General features: G+C 41.6%; 1 long non-coding RNA gene across 2 annotated transcripts in view; it reads right to left on the minus strand.

The window, feature by feature from the left end:
- LOC112947071 overlaps positions 1-10,468 on the minus strand; it is a 51,614-nt gene extending 41,146 nt beyond the window's left edge. For both annotated transcript variants that reach the window (XR_003249329.1, XR_003249330.1), the window contains exon 1: positions 10,393-10,468. This is a non-coding gene — a long non-coding RNA (uncharacterized LOC112947071). The remainder of the gene's footprint in view (positions 1-10,392) is intronic.
- Between the last annotated feature and the right edge of the window lie 3,067 nt (positions 10,469-13,535).

Here is a 13,535-nt window from a genome sequence, read left to right on the forward strand (position 1 = left end):
GAGTGAGAAAAGCAGCAAGCTGTGCTAAGGCTAAATGAGAAATTTTGTAATTGAATAGTAATTAGAAAATAATAGCATCCATCGCACATTATAACTGTACCTCTACCGACATCCAGGAGATATCACTTTACCAAGTTTTAATTATGTTGCTTATTAGCAGATTTACATGTGCAAAGCTGTTTATAAAATGATGATTTGCAACAGAATCAGCAGTCTCAGGATGTCCAGAATTGCTTGCAAGCCGTTGAAACTGCAGCAACATTTCTGCCTTAATCTGCCATTCTTTGCTTCACTACCTTTAGTAATTGAATGCAACACCAGCAGAAATATTAACCTTGAAAACTGCAAGAAGTAGAAATCTGGGCATGCGTGTGGCCAGTTTAGCTTTATCTTTCTTGATGCAATGAGTTATTAAGCTACTACTAGTCCCATCAGTTTGGGGATTTTAGCAGATAATGCTGGCCATAGAAAAGCCCTTTGCTGCTGCTGGTAGGCAAATTCCGTGTTTTGCCCAAGCATGAACCAGCGTACCAGAACCTTTGGCCAAAAAGGTGTGACAGTAGCTGTGCTAAGCTCTTCTCAGCAGAGGGGAGGAATTTGGGATGCATATGGAGTCTCCATAGACAACAATAATTGAAGGTTTCTATGGGTTAGGATAAAGCCCTCAAGAAAAATGATCTCATGTAGAAGTCCATGAAAAAAACAAGAGAAAGGCCAAGCCCTACAAAATCTCTTGTCCCTCACTGCAGCTCCAAGCCACAAGATACTAAAAGAACAAAATATCATGATCTTTTTTTTACCTGAGCTTTCACTTCTACTCAAAACAGATTTCTTGGCAGGTGGTTTTAATGTGATTTTAATTGCTGTTACAAGTGGATGCCTGCCAAAAATTTAAACTGCCTCTCACCTTTGCAGGAACTGCAGAACAAATTCAAGACGAAAGCTGGAAGTGCCCAGAGAATTCCTTCATCTCAGCCCATTTGCGTTGAACCAGTGATCACTGATGGAGATATGTCTCCACACACGCTGATCTTATTTTCTCTTGCATTTTCTCTTGCATTGTAAAACTATGTTATTCAGGCACCAAAGAATTGCTGCCCACTTCGCAAGCTTGAGAAAATCCACTTTTCTGGTGCTTTTCTGTCAGATTTGACCTCTGTCCTTTAGATGTAGCTCTATAGTAGAAACAGAGCATCCACTTTCCCCACCAGCCACAAACCTCTCGCACTGAACTGCAAATGTTTTGTTCCAGCCCTCAACTATTTGCTTTAGAGCAAATTTTTATTCCCAATGACAAAAGGAAAAACCTAAGGCAGCAAAAAATAGGACAGAAGAGCATACAGACTTCATTGTACTGGTTATCATAGAAATATAGCCACATACAGAGTGTCTGCAGGTGTTTAGATACTGGCTGCTTCTTAGTCGAATTATCTCGAGCCACATGACAATCTACAACAGCAGCAGCTGTTGCAGTGAGGCTRTAAGTGAGTCATGGTTTTCAGGGAGAAGTAATTTGTGGTGTCAGACTGTGTGATATATCTGGAGAACAGTTTTTCAGATCCTATTTCTTAATAAAAGTTTCTCAAGATAAACCATGGGAACATGCAACATACCATTATTTTTGTTTCCTTCTATATATTCTCATGACAAYATGGGTTTTGGTCCCAGTCCAGAAGCTTTCTTGCTCATTTGTCTGACAAGATGTCCATCAAGACTAATGATAGCTTTGACTAGAACAAACATTTCAAGTCTCATATGGGAAGAAATGTAGTCCAATGTTTTGGATAGGAAGCAAACATCCTTCCCTCCCACACGACGTAAGAGCCAGAAAGCACCTGGTTCAGGATTAGCTTGCAGCTGAATAAAAACCAGCACTTGGAGGCAAAAATTATAGATGCATTTAATTCACCTGAGCAGAACCAGGAGTTTCTCTGTTTTCTTACTGCAGAGATTCAAATGTGCTTTGCACTGGAGTACACACATCTGCCCAGCATCACTTGGTGTCACACAGTTACTCAAGCGCTCATGATCTGAGCAGCTTTGTCACATGCCACTGTTCAAACTTGTGGCTTTCTCACCCACACCACCCTATCACATTTCTCTGGAACCTTATCTGCATTTTCAGATCCAGGGGGAGAGTGGTCACCTGCTAGTTACTGGTCTCCAAAGCATTGCTTCAGGAAAAGAAGCTCCTGTTGCTCATTAGGAGCATCCTCCTTGACCTCCACTCTCACCTTCCCTTGACATACACAAAAAGACATTTCCTTGGTACCAAAATGCTGCTTCCAACTTCAATGCAAATGGCTAGACCAGACCTTTCAAGAGCTTCTTGCAGCCCCAGTCTCCCACACAATGTTCTTGATTTGTCTTTACCTTCACCTTGTGAAACAGCCATCTGCCCCATCTTACCTGGACAGAAAGAAGCAGGATCAGCCTAGAGCAGCTTCAGTTGCAGATTCTCAATACATCTGTTATACTGCTGTGAGCCCCCAAAAAGTCAGTCCAAGTCACAAGCAGCATTCAGCTGGGACTAAGCCAGCTTCTTAGTGGTTAAAGACTGCTACTTTTTTAGCATGATTTTCTGATTGCTTCTCAATTTGGGATTTACAAGTCTAATTCCTGTGACTGCTGTAGCAGTTGGTCTTGTACTTACAGAGCCATTGACATGCTAATGTATGTTCTGGAGTTCAGTCACCTGCTTTTCCTGCTGCTGCCTCATTGCTCTCAGACATCTTATCCCATGATAAGTTATGGCCTTAGAGCTATGCTCCAAGGGATGCCTCAAGCACCTAGTCATTTTCTTCTGAAGCCCAGGGATACATCAAAAGCTAAGATGTGGATTTCTACCAGCCATCTCTAGATACCTTAAAGGAAGGTGCCTCAGTTCTGCCTGTTTTTTTGCAYCCACTGAAAGTGACCATTTCTTCAGTTGACTATGAAGTTCACTTCAGCTAAATCATGCTTATAACAGCTACATTTTATGTGCAGATAAGCACAGCTGGCCCTGTAGCACTTTATCTTCAGAGAAGCAACATGGCTCAATGGATTTAGTCTGTGATGGACAGCAGGAAAAGGATGAGCTCACTGAAGACCGGGAGTCTGGCACAGTCCTCCGGGTCAAAGGAAGCCTCTAGATATCACCCATTCCCCAAGCAAGCAACATTCCTGATGACAGCTTCGCCTTTTGAGATATTTAACTTTCCTCATGCTTCAATGCAGCACATTTCCTYGTTCCAGCTCTAAATTTTCAGCACTGCAACTAGCAGCAGCCTAGTCCAGCTCTGTGTCTGGCTTTCAGTCTCTTGACTGCAAAATGCAGATATTCTCTGCATATCTGAGTAGCTCAGACTCCAGTTGGGAACCATTAAATACTTCTGGTGGATCGTCACAGTAATGCCCTCCAAGTCTCATCCAAATGGGATCGTATCAGCCTGCTTCCCTGGAATGTCACAAAGTTTCTCTCATTAAAGTATTATGTGCTCTGAAGTACTTGTAAACAAGTGCTCCTAGCCAAGAATCATAAGTTTGTTTTAAAAAGTTAAGCATTATTTGAAGAGTTTCAAAATTTGAAGCTCATTTTTCAAGCTAGAGTCAACCATCTTAGCTACCATTGCCTTTATTTTGTAATAAGCCAGGAGGGTTGGGGGAGGGTTTTTTTAGAGTCATAAAAAGACAAAAAAAAGCAATGAGCTTTTTCTAAACACTCCTCCATTATGCCAATGACAAGAGGTTTGATCTGAAGGAGGCTGAAAGCAATGGCTTTCTTTCTGAGCAACCATCATTTCCTATTGCCTGCTTCTCAAGCTAATGGTGAGGGAAAGGGGAAGAAAATACTCTCTCCAGGGACTGTTCCATCCTTTAGCAACTCTCCCAGGCACCAAACCTAACACAGCAATGGCTCCCAACGGTGCCTTAAAAGCTCATGGTCATGAGAAAGAACAAGGTGTTCAGAAGGGAAGAATCCTTCCGAAACATGGGAAAGAAGAAATTTAAATAGCAGCTATCATTAGTAGCTGCATCTTTGAAAGAGCAGAGACTTACAAATCTCCTTCCTCCACATTCCCTAAGTGCAGCATGGCAGCATTGAAACCAAGCTACAAAGAACTACAGCCGGCAATATAACAGAAAAGCCACTTCAGAGCCACAAGTGCTGCACAACACCATCTTTGTCATTCTTCCTGATTTCTTCTGCTGGCATCTAGCCATTGTATGTCTGCACRCAACACTCAATCTGAAGTCCCTGTAGGTCTGAGCATCTCACAGCTCTGACATTTCCACAGCAGCAGCATGAAACACAGGTCAATGGCATGGAGATGCTCAGATTTGAGATCTTGATTTTTAAGACATTTTTGCTTGAGCAGGACATGAAAATTTCCTACCCTCTCTAGATGAAACTGAGCACCTACCTTAAAGCAGGATGTGCCTCTGAATTGCTGCCACTGCAACACAGGGAACAGCTCTGCTCTATCAAGTCATGGGAGAGTTGCCTTCAGCCTGAAAAGATCTAAAGGAGAATGGAGTCTTCATTGTTTCAGTCAACTCCARTAGGGACAGTTAAAAGAAAACACGTCATACATTTTTCCTCCAATTGCAACAAGTGACATCAGTTTGACTTGCCAGTTCTAATTAGCATTCTCGTTATGCTCTGCTTCAAAGCTGTTGTTCTGATTTGACAAACATGGGCAGAAAGAAATACCTCTGCTCCATGGCCAGGCAGGGGAACTCACATTCATGACATTTGAGGGTGGCAAGGCTGAAGGGCAGTTCCATCAGTGAAAGCATTCTGCCTCCCAGGACAGATGCTCATAAACCAACACTAATGCCTCCTGCATTTGACATGTGCTTTCCTTTTACCTAGATTTGCATGTGGTACTCAGAGGAACTGAAGCTACTCCAAGGATTTAAAACTGTCCAGGGGTAAAATCAAAAGTCTACCCTTGAATTTAAGCAATTAAATTTGAACAAATTAAGGTAACAAGGGTGCACAGCCATAACTGCCATTGCTGTCACCTCTATCAAAGGAAAGTGTACCACCTTCCAAGGCTAGCCCCAAAGTTGTTAAAACAAGACTTTCAAACAACACACTCCTGGACTCACAGGTGTGGCTGAAGAGAAGGCTCCAGCTTCTTGCCAAGTCAACAGAGCTCCCCACTGTGAAAGAGCATCATATTGCAAGGACTCGAGGTCCCATGCTAACACTTCCCATAGATAACAAGAGGAGTTTCCACCAGCTGCAAGGAAGATCAAGGACAACACAGTCCCATTAACTGCTTTAGCTCTTGTGACTGTGCAGGGCAGCTTCTTGGGAACCAAGAACACACTATCAGTCAGCAGATCCAACAAAGTTAAGTCTTTCCCTGAATCAAGGCAAAAATGAACCCTTTAAAAATCTCACCAGGCTTACATAAATGCTGCTTCTTCATGAAATATTTAATATACAATATGAATAATTAAACCCTTGATTCCTTTGAAAAAATCTAACCTTATTGAATGTTATAAAGTATAACACATTATTTGGATAACAGAGGAAATAAATGTTTTTGCCTCTTGACCTTATCTAATAGCCAGCCTTAAGAAAGTTAAAGTACAATAATTGCAATAATGGCAGTTTGCCCAAGCTAAGCCTTAATGAAATTATAATAAGGAAAAAGGCTTTTTTTGATTTATTTGCTTTGAGATTTGTCCATCCTAAAAAATAATCAAATGCAGTTTTTCTCCTCAGTACAAATATCCTGCTCAGCTTTAAAAAAAAAAAAAAAAACCACTTTCTTGCCCTTGGCTTTGCTAGAGTCCCCACAAGGAATGATCCGGGTTCAGTTCAGAACCTAAGCCTCACAAATACAGTTGACAGAGGAGAAAGGGAAGACCATGGGCAGGAATCCTATTGTTTCCTGTTCTTTTCCACCAGATGCCTGAACTCTGGTTTCCTACTACTAGACTCCCAGGCCTACTTTCCTGACCACAAYAGACCTAAAAATAAACATCCGATGAGCACTGCCCAGGGCTTGGCCAGCTACCAGAATCTCTTCCACAGGCTTCCCAAGCCCTCTGGATGCTGCCAGGGACATGGCCGCAGAATTGACCAAGGATTTCAGGGCGATCYTGACTCAGGTGACTCTAGAGCTCTAGAACTGGCTGACCACACAGGTCCCACAACCTGGGAGTCTTCAGAGCAATAGCTCTTCAGTTGCAGCCTTGCAGATTTATTTGGTGCAACTTTTCTGCCTACTTCTTTCCTCAGCTGTTAACAGAATAGCAGACATAAAGTACAATACTTTCATTTAATCACTATATTTAACTAGGCATCTGAAGCYGAATAAAAATAATTACCCATCCATTTCCAGAGAAATATATTCCACGTTAACTAGTGCTCATTCTGACAATAACAATATTCAGACACCTCCACTAGAATCAAGTACACGAAGTAAAGAGCCTTATATCCAACCTACCATAGCGCTGAGGTGGGACACAGGCCTCTAACTCCCTGTGCTTCTAGGGCTCTTGTCCTAAGCCCTTGAAAACGGGTATTTAGGACCATATTTGAGCACTTAAGTCCTCCAGGCCCCAGTGACAGGGTAGGGGAGAGAGGCTGGTATCTAAGGCACAAGCAGAGAACCCAGGAAATCACCAAACAATCTGTTTGCCTAAACCAGGCTCCAATACCAGGCATTGGAATTTACATCTCATTTTAGAAGCCAACCATGAGCTTAAAAAGCAATTAAAGTATGCTCATATCTTGCTGAACAAGGAAATACAGCAAATTACATAATTATGTATTTCATTTCACAGTAGCTGTGATCCTGTCTCGAAAACATTTATCACAATGGGGTCTGTAGCATCTACATCTATACAAAAATCAATCCAAAGTGAGTTAGAAGGAATAGAGACTTGGTTTAGCTGATGAACTGACRCAGGGGATTACATTCTACAGCTGTAATTGTGACAAGTGATAAAATATTTTTTGAACACAAGTTATTATGCTTCAGTTCCAAAAGTTTTAAGGGATAATCTGTGTAATTCCCTTAATTATACTACAGAATCTCAGGGACAGAACAACTAATGCTTATGTAATTGCACCTCTTCGCCAAGAGAGAACTGCAGCACAGCCTGTTTTGAGATCATAAAACAAATGAGAAAGACAAGAACAGAAGCRAAATCTTCAGACTTGGTACTCTTCTCCGGTCCTCTAACTGCTAGTTAGGATCCACTCTTCAGGCCATCACAAAACACAAAACCAAAAATCAGTATCAACTACTAATTAAAAAGCACTCAGAACAGAGGTTAGAGAAAGGGAGGCTTTCAGAATCCATGATATAAAGGAATCAGTCTTCATCAGTTTTATATGTAAAAAGTTTGACAAATAGACTTGTGCACAAGGATATGCAAGAAGAGCTGGATAACTTTGTAATGACTGCAGCAAACATAGACTTAAAGATTCAAATAGTATCTTTGAGCTCAGCTTTAACTAGCTTTTTGTGGCTGAGCTATTTAACAATCTACTGTTCCTCTGAAGCCAAAAGTAAAGTCTACTAGACATATCATTAAAGTATTTAGTGATCAGAACAAGATAGTGATGCAATGCACTAAAGCTCCAAATGCTCAGAAATGTTATCTGGTGCCATCTCCTTTRCAGTTACTTAAGTGTCTTAATGAAATTCCATCTGGCAGTGATGCAAAAATATGGATGTATTTATGCATAACATAGCAATAGCCCATTTCATTAGAAGACGAAAGGTTTAATGGCTAAGATTAATCTTACTGTTTAATAGAGCCAWACCTTTCTCGATGAAAGCCCTGAATTCAGGCAATTGTGCCTGGGATTCATTTGACTTGAAAGGCTTAAACAATGTTGAACTTCTAATGCAACTACACAGTACGAAAGTCACAATTATGACCAAGTCACAGGTGCATTTTCAAACTGAAACACCTTTAGAAATAACTATTAAAAGTCCATCCTGTGTGCAGCCCAGCCTATAAGAAGCATTGGATGCTTCTAAGCATCCTATGCATTAGCAGCTTCTAAGGTAAAAATTTTTCTTGCTCAAAAGGCTGATTACCATACGCCCTGAAGCATGAAGACTGAGAGATCACATAATTACCATTTCTGCCATTATCACCAGCTACGCTATTGTAGTCCAGCTCTAACAGAGGTCACTTGAATATAACAGTAATGCTTCAAATAACACAGTACCACTGACACACACCCAGGCTATCAACTCTTCACCAGCTCTCACAAGGTGCCTCCCAGAACAGGACTATAAAATAAGTTCTTTGCCTTCTAGAATTCTAGTAGTAGAGAATGAGGCAGGCAAAGCCCAGCATTTGGAGAGACAGAATAACCTTTTTATTCTTTTTATTTTCTTCTTGAAATAAAGAATCTGCCAGAATGTCTCCAATTTATAGTGACAATTAGAAAGGGGAAAAAAAAAGGGAAGAATCCTCATTTTCAGGCTATTCCTCAGCAGGGATTTTGAAGAGGGACATCCCTGCTGCAGAGCTGCACTGATACAGAGCCAGCACCAGGATTAGCTCTGCTTTTCMTACTTGTACAAACTTAACTTCCTAAACACACTAAAGACAGGAAACCTTCATTTGCCGGTACTGCCAACACCCTGATTTCTCTTTTTCAGTTTAGTCCTGGACATGTACCAAAAATAAACGTTCCGTCTCTGAAAATGTAGAAAAAAGGCACTTCTGCCTTCTGCACTTCCACAGCAGCTAATGCAAATGTCTTTACACTCCCCAGTCACTAGCCTGTAAAGTATAATTCCTGCATTCCCTTATTTCATTATATGATGGTTCCTCAGTAAATAAAACAACTTTTCTCCACATGCACAAAAAAGACTTTATTGCATGTAACACACTTCAGCAATTGGAAATCAGTGTAATTGAAACTAACACCTCACCTCTAACTGCCCTACATCTGCTTTCGCTCTACAGAGCTGCTTAAGGCAATAAAACTTCAAAAGCAATAAGCAGGTAACTGTGACAAGTTCTTCCAAGGGCAGAAAAATATCAGCAGCACTTGTTGCATTTTCTGTGCTCTGAACACAATGAAGATAAGTCAGAAGTTTTTGTAGTTGATATTTAGTAATTTATGACTAACATGATTTTCTTAAGAAAACACAGCATTTGTATGAGTATATTTCTGCACAGTAATGAGATGGATATAAATAAGACCTGTTCTGGAAAATGCAGAGTTTCACTGTAACATGCAGCTTTTTCCTTCACCTGCTTCTTCTCTGTTTCGATGCTCACCAGGAAGCAAGAGACCAGTGACCAGGACTCCTGCAAAGGAGACTTCTCAGGTCTTTCAAACACTGGGGAATTAGGTGATGGAAAAACTAAGGAAGAGGAGAGCTCTAGGGCTAGGATATTGCAGGAGAAAAATATAGAAGAAACTAGCCTCCTTCTGACTCTGCCATTGTTTGACATGTGATAACACCTAAAGCCCAATTCCCAGCTCAGCCAAAACAACCAGATTCATCCCCAGGTTCATCAATTGATTAATCTATCAATTATTAAAATCCATGCCTAAAAGTARGAGCAAGGTCCCTGTTCTCCACAAGATGTGGGAGAACAAACAAACAAAACAAACAAACACAGAAGCCCCCCAAGCCCTTACTGTTAGGAGAAGCATGAACACAGACCACAATAATAAAGAGACAAGCATGAGAAAATAAATTAATGCATGTTAAGAAAGAAGCTGTGGGCTACCCATGGCCCATTTTGGTATGCAAAGAAGGGAGATTTTATTCTCTACATTACCTCTTATTCTTAAATATTCAGCGTTTTTACTGCAATCCATCACTAAGGCCATTAGCATGAACTGAAMCATAGCAGCTCTCCTGAAGCCAAGTTTCCCTAGGGGTTTTGAACCTAGCACACCACTGCCACAGGAGAGCGACAGAGGCAGGCAGTGCCAATGAAGGAAGCCTCCACTACAGCCTTGATTTATGCATTACTATCAACACAACAAGGAAAAGCATTTGKTTTTGGGATAAACATGCTCTGTTTTCTACAAAAAATGGCTATTCTTCCAAGAGACACCAAYTTTCCTAATCAAGAAAGCAGCACAATCAAGCAGGCTCAGGCCTAGAAAGGAGAATCAAGCAATCCATTGGTGAAGCAATTCCACTGTAGACTAGGGACCAAGGCAGCACCTCTCCCTGTCACCTACTACAACCAGCCAAAGCTACCAGCACCACCAGAGAAAACACAGCAGCCACCCAGACCACAACACGCTTCCCACTGCAACACCAGGCTACCCCACGGACACCCCTGTAGGCCAAGGGCAGTGGTAGGTAGCCCTGTGGACACASAGCTCACATAGCCCAGAGCTGCAGCCATCCTCATACAAGACCCAGCTCCACCACGGGATCGCTCACATACCTGGGCAGCGCTTCACCTGCAGCTGGGTTGCCTCAGCCTTACTGCTGTCCTTCTCTTGGCTCTAATTTCCTAGCAGCAGCTTGTGCAGYACCTCTCCCAGGCAGCCTCCACTTGCAGCTAGAGAATAGCAGCTCATCTCCTTGGCAAATTTAAGCTTATGGTGACCAGTGGCCCCACCCTGGTCCAGGTGAAGCCCATTAGCCCATCAGTGGCCACTCCAGGCCTTGGCAGCTGTGTGCTAAGTGCTTCTGTTGCCTTTCTGCCCAGCATTGCTTTGGAGAGTTGTCCTGAGGACACTGTTGAACCCCAATGCCCTTCAGCAGGGTCTGATATGACCAGTTCACTTTATCTACAACTAAATCACTGGTGGGGTGGAAGAGGGGAAATCTTTTCTTGAAATCTAGCTATGGGTTACTGAAAGTCTCCAAATTTCCTCGAAGAAGTTAACTCCCCGCTTTGATCCCCTCAAGCTTTGCTGCTTCTGAGGCAGCTCTCTGATTCCAAGTGATTTCGACAACAAATCCAGCAGACTTGGTGGCACTTGCAGAGACCACAGAAAGCCCGTGTGAGCCCTCACAGCGGGCAGGTCCAACCTAGACCACAGGGCCACGTGGTGCTGMTGACCGTGGATCTCCTGGACTCATTTTTCAACTCACTTCCTCTTGCCAAACCAGAGGAATTGCCAGTCCCAGCCAGGCCTGGTGGTGCAGGCAGGGACATGGTGCCAGGATGCCACACRAAGAGGCCTCGGGCCTTGCCTTATCCTGTGCCTTGGAACCAAGCCCTATCCATCATCGTCTACCAGGTGGCTTCTGGGCAAAGAGAGGCCCCAGAAGAACCAGGGAGCACAGAAAGGGAGCTAGGAAACATGGTGTCCTCTGAACTGGAAAGCAATGAAGATCCTTTATCCTATATTCATACCTCAAGGCCAAGCAACCAGTTTATAATTTAGAATWTTTTTGCAGCCCATTTCCAGGGAAATTTGGAAGCCTTGTTCACATCAAAGGAGCACAACGTAGAAGGAAAGACATCAAGATTCATTCCATGTTATATCTATAAAATATTCTACATATGGAAAATATGGAAAGCCTATTTCAGAGGCAATCTAAGAAAGCAGTGACTGTACAGTCTTTGCCACTAATCTAAAAGACATTAAAGTTTTCCTGGACTCTTAGAAGTTATTATTTGAGTTAAAAACCTTATCAGGAAACCATGCTTGGGAAAGCACATAGAAACATATTTCAATTAATGATTCAGAACAACTCTTCTGGCTTTGGAAACTGACCCCATACTGTAAATTCTATCTCTGCTGTACAGTGCTCCACTGCTAGCATATGAATAATAGATATTATAAACAAGCATATCAGAATGAAAATTCAGATAACAATATTATGGAGCTTCCATTCACAAATGCAGTTCATGAGTGATTCAAATTTTATGGCTGTTACAACCAATAACTCAATTTGCATATCATCAGAGGATTCGTGCAAGCCCCAGTTCCGCATTCTTGATCTCAGGGCTTTTATGGTAAGAAATATTGCATTAGGCACAGTAATTTACATTTTTCCGATAAAATTRTAAATGCATGTGCAGGTGCTCTTTATCTACTGAGTTCATGTTATAAATTAAAAGCTTCGAAGCAAATATATTAGAACAAATATTGATTTCTAAATAGTCATCATGAGTAAGATTTTATCCTTGCTGGTGACTTATGGCAACTCTGTCCTTTAGAGCTGTATTTCATCTCCCAGYTGCTATCCTTCATGGCAAGTAAGTAAATAAATGACATTGTCTTATTTCTGACAGTTCARTTCACTCAATTCCACGTGACTATAGTAGCAGGTACAAGTCAGTGTCAAGACTCTCCAAGATCACTGCTCTGATTCTCGGACAATTGCACATCTGCAGCTATCATAAGGACAGTTTTCAGCATGTCACATCACTGAGCATTGCAGGATGTGCAATAGAAGCAGCAGATGACACAAAAGTGTGGTGCCTCTTGGAAGAAACTTGCACAACCTTCCAATCAACAGCATGCTTCCTCGCCCAATAACTTACCTTCTTTATGTCTTTTCTCTGTGTCCAACAACTTCCAAGAAGAGATAGGAATCAAACTCTTAAAACACAATTACACATAAGAGCTTTGAACGGCCCACTTGTGTTTCTGTGTTTATTCTAAAGCATTTTTGAATTTTACAAGTCCACGGTTCTTTGTTGTGGGCTTGAGGCAATGCAATGCAAGATGTTATACGCTGCATCTGTTAGAGTAAGATAACCACATACCAATAAGATGCAAGCACTCCTTGGTTTTCATGTGGTAGTTTTCCTGTGTTGGTCTTAATGCTGCAATGAAACACTGCTTTTCTTTCATGAGAAGAGAGGACAACAGCTATTTTTGCATTGCTTCCCAGGAAGTATAACAACGTTTTATTTTCAAAAGTGATTAGCAAGAACCCCAAAGTTCACCCACACCRTAGTGCCACTAATGCCAGGAGGAAATGGAGGAGTTACTGCATTTCAAATGATTGTGGAAGACATTTTCATGAAATAAAAGACAGTATTTCTTGGTGGACAGTTTAATAGAAGTTAAAAACTAGATGCCAGATTTCTTTCAGACAGAAAGATCTGCACTTCTGATAAGTAATTTACTAATTTAGGACTTGTTCATGCTGTTCTTAACTAGACATAACTCTCTTTTAAGACCTTCCYGATGATTTAATAACTCTAGCCTAGTTTTACTTCCAGAAGTATTTTTAAAATTCATTTACAGAATATAACACAAATTGGTAACAATCCAAAATTGGAAGTATTGCTGCTTATRAACAGCATAACTGATGCCTCCTCCCTTTTAAAATAAAAAAAGCAGCCATAGCAGTACTTTTGAAGAACCTCTGTTAGGAGTGGGCAAGAAATGACTGATAAAAACACGATGCAGGTAGCATCCCATGAGTTGGTGGCTAAAAACACTGACACACAAAAGGCAAAAATAGCCCTTAATACAGCAAAAAAAACAGTCAGAGTCTGGAAAAAGTGTCTTCCCTGACGAGCAAGTCTGCAGCGTGTACAAAGGCGGACATGAGAAACAAACATGAATCTGAAGTGACATCCCAGATGCACGGGTGGCTCTGTGCCTATGCAGCATG

Source organism: Nothoprocta perdicaria, unplaced genomic scaffold (genome assembly GCF_003342845.1).
Source record: "Nothoprocta perdicaria isolate Ctin4 unplaced genomic scaffold, notPer1 scaffold_22, whole genome shotgun sequence".
In the NCBI taxonomy this organism is placed as follows: domain Eukaryota; kingdom Metazoa; phylum Chordata; class Aves; order Tinamiformes; family Tinamidae; genus Nothoprocta; species Nothoprocta perdicaria.